The 6,000-nt window shown below is 45.9% G+C and overlaps 1 long non-coding RNA gene across 2 annotated transcripts in view; it reads right to left on the bottom strand.

Annotated features, from left to right (window-relative positions):
- Positions 1–1,350: 1,350 nt before the first annotated feature.
- LOC140497781 (uncharacterized) overlaps positions 1,351–6,000 on the bottom strand; it is a 29,122-nt gene continuing 24,472 nt past the window's right edge. The window contains exons 3-4 of one of the 2 annotated variants that reach the window (XR_011964842.1): positions 5,370–5,467; positions 1,351–4,005 (exon numbers count right to left, since the gene is read on the bottom strand). This is a non-coding gene — a long non-coding RNA (uncharacterized lncRNA). Of the gene's footprint in view, positions 5,468–6,000 lie in introns of both variants that reach the window. The other variant, XR_011964841.1, reaches the window with a different exon arrangement.

Below are 6,000 nucleotides of genomic sequence, written 5' to 3'. Positions count from 1 at the left end.
GAAAAGGAGACAATTAACTGGAAAAAAAAACAATCTTTGCAGCAAGTTTCTATTTGCTAAGATTTAAGGAGCTGATTCAATTTTATAAGAAAAGAAGCCATTTTTACAATTGGTACATCATCTAATGGATGTGAAAAAGCAGATCTCAAAGGAAGAAATCTAAGCTACCTGGAGACATAGGAAAAAAATATTCCAAATTGCTAAATAGAGAAATGAGAAGTAAATCAATTCTGAGATTCTACCTCATACCCATCAGATTGGCAAAGATGTAAAAATAGAAAAATGCTAAAATGATGGTGGGGCTGTGAGGAAACAGGAACACTGATGCATTGTTGGTGGAGCTGTGAATGGGTACAACCATCCAGAAAAGCAATTTGGAAAGTATACACAGGACAATAAACATTCTTTGTCCCAACTATACCACTGTTAAGCCACTACCAAAAAAGAGACAATAAAGAGGAAAAGATTTCATGTCTAGAAAAAATATATAGCAGCTCTTTTTATGGTAAAAAAAAAAAAGGGGAGAAGAAAAAAGGATGCCCATTAGTTGAGGAACAAATTGCAGTGTGTGAATGTGATGAAATATTATTGTATTTCAAGAAATGGAAAAATGAATGATTTCAGAGATTTGTATGAACTGATGCAGAAGGAAAACCAGAAGAACGTGGACATTATCACATTAATGTTATAAAATGAACAATTTTGAGGACTTTTAGAAACCAGTGGTCAATACCCAGCTTTAATTTACCTCTGCCCTTCCCTTTTGTTGCTCCCAGTTCTGCACCAAGCCCCCTTCCCTACCCCACCTTTTCTAAACAGGTAATCACTACTCACCCCATAAGGAGGTTTTTAACCTGTCCATAAGACAGCACATTCATCTGCTCTCAACAGCCAGGCCTATGGTTTTTAGGCTGTTAAGACTTCTGATTCCTAACTCTACCCTGTGGAAAGAAAGAACCAAAGTCATTCTCTTTCTCCCCAGATTCTCCCTCCTTCTACCCTCCCTACCCTATCGTCCTCCCAATATCTAAGCTAGTGCTGAGGTCTATCAGCTTTACCTCTGCATCATCTCTCTAGTATGTCCCCTTCTCTCCTCTGACACTACCCTTAGTCTGGTGCAGACCCTCATTACTTCAAGTCTGGCTTACTGCAATAGCTGTACTGGAGGTCTGCCTGCCTAAGTCTCTGCCCCGCTCCCAATCCATCCTCCATTCTGTCACTAAAGTGATTTTCCTAAAGCACAGATCTGACTCTCTCTCTCTCTCTCTCTCTCTCTCTCTCTCTCTCTCTCTCTCTCTCTCTCTCTTTCCCTCCCTTTCTCTCCCCCCCCCCCCCCCCCACACACCCCTGTTCAATAGATTCCAGTGGCCCTGTGGCCTCCAGGATAAAATACAAAAAGTCTGGTTTTCCATTTATCCTGTATAGAGCTGGTTTCCTTTCTATTTGTTTCCATATTGTCTTCCCCGTTAGATTGTGTACTCCATAGGTGCAGTCTTTTGCCTCTTTTTGAATCCCCAGTGAAGCACACAGTAGGTACTTAATAAATGTTTATTGATTGAATGAGTTGGGGAGAGGGGCTTGTTATTCTACCAGGCTTGTAAATTCGATAACTTTGGCATGGATGTCTTCACTTGCCCCTTCCCTTCCTTCTGCTGCAGCCTGGGAGTCCCTGCCTAGTTCCTTGGTACAGAGGAGATGGGGAAGATAGGCATCCATGATGGTCTTTGCTGCTGCAGTCTTCCTGGCTGATGTCTACCTGGACATAGTTGCCCTTGATATTCAGAGGACAGTCCCTGCACACCTGCCTGCTCTGACTGGGGGACCCTGGGGTACGTCCTGTGTGACTGGGTGTTCTTAGGTTATGCGCGCCAGGCACATTATTTTGTAAAGGTTTTTAAACATTTTATTAGCACCTCTCAGGCGTATTTTTTTAAAAAGTGGATTTATTCCACTTACACATTCTCATTTTTTGTACTTTCTGAATCCAGTTTGTCTTTTACTGCTTAGAAACCTTTTCCTGAACTAGAGATGGAACAGTAAACATTAATGACTTTTTAAAATTTGTAATTCAACAGATGAATTTAAGTGGTCAAAGCCTTCATCAATGAAATAATAAAACTATCAACCTATTTTTCACTTAAAAAAATACTGAAAGGTTAAAAGGTTTTTTGTGTTTTTGTTTTCTCCCCAGAATGGCCCCAAGGGCTTTTCTTGATGTTGCTACTGGTGGTTTGGCATTTAGGGTTAGGATCATGACAAGCTACTGGAAAGGTCTCCTCTGTCTGGGTGACTCTGGACCTGGAGGGACCATGGCCTTGAGAATGTTTGTATATCCCACCGTTGCGTCCCCAGAGCAGGGAGAAAGAATACCCCGCCTGACTTATGTGGACATCCTCAGGTACCTAACCATTAGCTTAGCCAAAGAGCAATGAAATAGGCCTGGCTGGACTCACTGTCAAGAGAGCCTGAGGAGGCTAACATCCAGCTCAATGCAACAGATAAATTTTTAAATTCAGTTTTCTTTTATTTTTAGTTCCCAATTCTCTTCCACTCTTTTCCTCTCCCCAACCTGTTGAGAAGGCAAGAAAAATAAAACCCATTACAGATACGGATAGTCATGCCAAACAAATTCCTGCATTAGCCATGAACAGGAAGAGAGAGAGAGAGAGAGAGAGAGAGAGAGAGAGAGAGAGAGAGACAGAGAGGGAGGGAGGGAGGGAGGGAGGGAGGGAGGGAGAGGGTGAGAGAGAGAGACAGAAAGACAGAGAGAGACAGAGAGAGAGAGAGACAGAGAGACAGAATGACAGAGAGAGAGAGAGAGAGGGAGGGAAGGAGAGAGGGACGGAGGGAGGAAGCATAGGAACAAAACCACTTCAGCCTGCCCCCAGAGTGCTCCAGTTTTCTCAGTGCCAGTGGGTGGTGTGTTCCATCATGAGTCCTTTGGAGTTGGGGTTGATCACTCTATTAATCACAGTTGGTAAGTTTTTAAAAGTTGATTATCTTTACAAAATTGAGGCTATTGTATAAATGGTTCTCCTGGTTCTGCTCAATTCACTTTCCATCAGTTCATACAAATCTTCCCAGGTTTCTCTGAAACTGGGTGGTCGGATTTCACCAACAATGCATGTGTCCCTCTTTTGCTACAGCCCCTCCAGCATTTGTCATTTTTCTTTTCTGTCATGTTAGCCAATCTGATAGATGTGAGGTAATTTTCAGTTCCCTAATTATTGGTGATTTAGAACATTTTTTCATGTGGTTCTAGAATTCAACAAGCATTAATTAAGCACCCACTACATGCCAGGCAGTGTTCTAGGAGCTGGGGCTACAAAGTCCCCAGATGAAGCAGTTAAGGAACCCACACTCTGCTTGGGTAAAGCAGCACGTTCACAGATCAATGTGGATAAAACCTAGAAAATTAATAAAAAGTCATTTCAAGGGAAGAGCAGGGAGATGAGAGACAGAAGCCTGAGTGTGGGAATCAGCAGGGAGATGGGCTGGGCTGGGTGGGAGGAGTGAGGGGGAGGAGAGAGGTAGCTGAGAGGAAGGCTGTGAAGAGCTAGGAAGTCACACTAAGGCATTTGTATTAGATGGAAGGGGACAGAGGTAGCCCAGAAATTTCCTGAGCAGGGGAGTGACTGCTTTAGCAGCTCAGTGGAGGATACTCTGGAGGGGAGGGGACCAAGTCGGAGGGAAGGGTCCTAACTTGATCTTTGCCTAGTTGGAGACTGGAACCAGCGTGACTTAATTTGTCTTTTTGTAGATTGTCCAGACTTTTGAAAGTGATGGAGAAAACGTGAATAATGAAGATTTCCCTAGAGTGTCCAGTGCGCCACACCTTCCAGAGCTGGTGGTTAAACATTTACCAGTACACCCCTTTCTTGGCCTACACGTGGGGGTTTGGGGGCAGGTGCCTCTATTCCAGTTTCTTCCTTCTGGCTTGAGGTGTGGCCTCCCATTCTCCCAGGTCTGGATCTTCGCTATTGAATTAATTAGCGTTGTTTATTTCTGAGGCGAAAGTGAGAAATAGGTCACCCCTCTGATCCCACTGCAGAAATCTGAGCCAGGCCTTGGGGGCAGATCTCACCACCCACCCCCTGCTCCCAGACTTGCTTCTTCTCCACACAAATTCTAATGCCCTGTTGAGTAGTGCCCTTGTGGCAAACCCTCAGTAACTGTTGGACTCACAAGGGCTGTGTGGGCTTTGTTATTTTCACCATCTCCCTCCTTAGAAGGGAGCCCTCTGAGGGCAGGTGTGGTGTCCCGGCCTTTCTTTGGATCCTCAGTGCTTAGCACTGTGCTCAACACACAGTGAGCGCTTAATAAATGCTTGCCCATTGACTGACTCTGAGGGACATGGCGTGCTCACTCCAACCCATCCCTGGGCTCCTGGCAGCTTTGCAACCAAATCATCTCTGGCAGATGAAAGAATTCAACCTGGCTTTTAAACAGTCTCAGAAAGGACATGCCCTCAGATTCTTTAATCAATCGATCAATCAGCATTTACTAAGTGCCTGCTGCATGCCAGGTGCCACACTGTCTATTGGGGCAGACGTGAAAAATAGAGGCACCAGCAGGCAGGGGTGGGAAGGAGAAGATCAGGAAAGGCCTCGTTAACAGGTGCAGATAAGGAGGGAGTGCCTTCCTGGCTGAAGAGAAAGCCAGTACAAAGGCCTGGGGGAAGGAGATGAGTTTTATGTGTAGAAGGAACAGCAGTTTTAAAAAAATGACAGAGAATTCTGGCTTGGGTCTCACCTCAGTCCTTCCCCCTGTGGCCTTTCTCCTTCCTGCTGTCTGGCTCCAGGGGTCAGCAGTGAACTGGTCATTGCCCTTCCCTCGTGAACTGTATTGTCTGCTCCCTGGGGGGGTGGGGAGCCCCAGGAGACTAAGGGAGGGAGTGAGGCCACTTCAAAAGGCCCAGTCCTGGGTGTGTGGGGGCCTCTGTTAACTGCCTGCTTCTCCTCTGTTAGAAATCCTTCCTGGACTGCCTCAGCTTTCTTCTTTGTCCCTGCACCCACCAGAAAAACCAGTTGGGTGACCTGGGACTGACTTCCGTCACTCTCCTTCTCTGGCTCTGAACAGCTGACCTACGCTCATGCATACACCCAGACACACTCACACTCAGACACTCACACGTGCTCGTGAGCACACAGACACACAATCCCCTGCGTTTTCTCCACGGGAGGCTGCTATGATGTCTGCTTTCTGTTTTTATGCATTTTGAGTGTCCACATTTTGGGGTCCAGACCTGTCACTTCACTGACCCGGGGAGCTCTTGTCTAGAAATCTCTCTGCAGTCTTACCAGGCAGTCACCTCTGTGACTCATACTCCTTGAGAGCTAAGTGGGGCATAGAGAAGCTCAGGGACTTACTCAGGGTCAGGGCATGTCAGAAATGGAACCGGAACCCAGGTCTTCCGGAACCCAAGGTTGGCGCTCTCTCTCTCCATTCTGCCACTCGGTCTCTGATCCTATAGAGATGTACCAGAATGGTTAAAATTCAACCAGATTCCTTCTTTGGGAAAAGTGTTGTTTGATGTGGTTCCTTTCTGAGGTCAGTCTGTTTTCTTGATTAGTAAAAATCTATATCAGAAGAAATCATAGTAGTATCTCTTTGGTCATAAATGGATCAAACCCAATTATTCTCCCAGTAGAATGTCCCACTTTGGCTTTCCCAGATGCACCTTCTGAGTTCAAGGATGGAACATTCTGGAGAACAGTTGTCAAGACTACAGGACTTAGTTTCTGCATCTGTGAAAGTTCCCCACAAATTGAGTGTCTGAACGCCAGGATTCTTTTGAAGTTCTCCCAGCCCGGGCAGGTGGAGGGATTTCCCCACAGTTACACAGCCAGGGAGTGTCTGAGATGGGATTTGGACCCAGTGCTCCCAACTCCAGGCCTTGTACCCTGTGGCCTGTGCCTGCACGACTTCATTCAGCAAGCCTTCAGACTCTAAGAACTGTCCCTCTCCCACATCCTGCTTTGGAGAGGGGTCTCTGTAAGC

The sequence above is a fragment of the Notamacropus eugenii genome, chromosome 3 (genome assembly GCF_028372415.1).
Source record: "Notamacropus eugenii isolate mMacEug1 chromosome 3, mMacEug1.pri_v2, whole genome shotgun sequence".
NCBI lineage: Eukaryota > Metazoa > Chordata > Mammalia > Diprotodontia > Macropodidae > Notamacropus > Notamacropus eugenii.
Note: the sequence above shows the minus strand (reverse complement) of the source record. Positions and strands in the feature narration are given on the sequence as shown.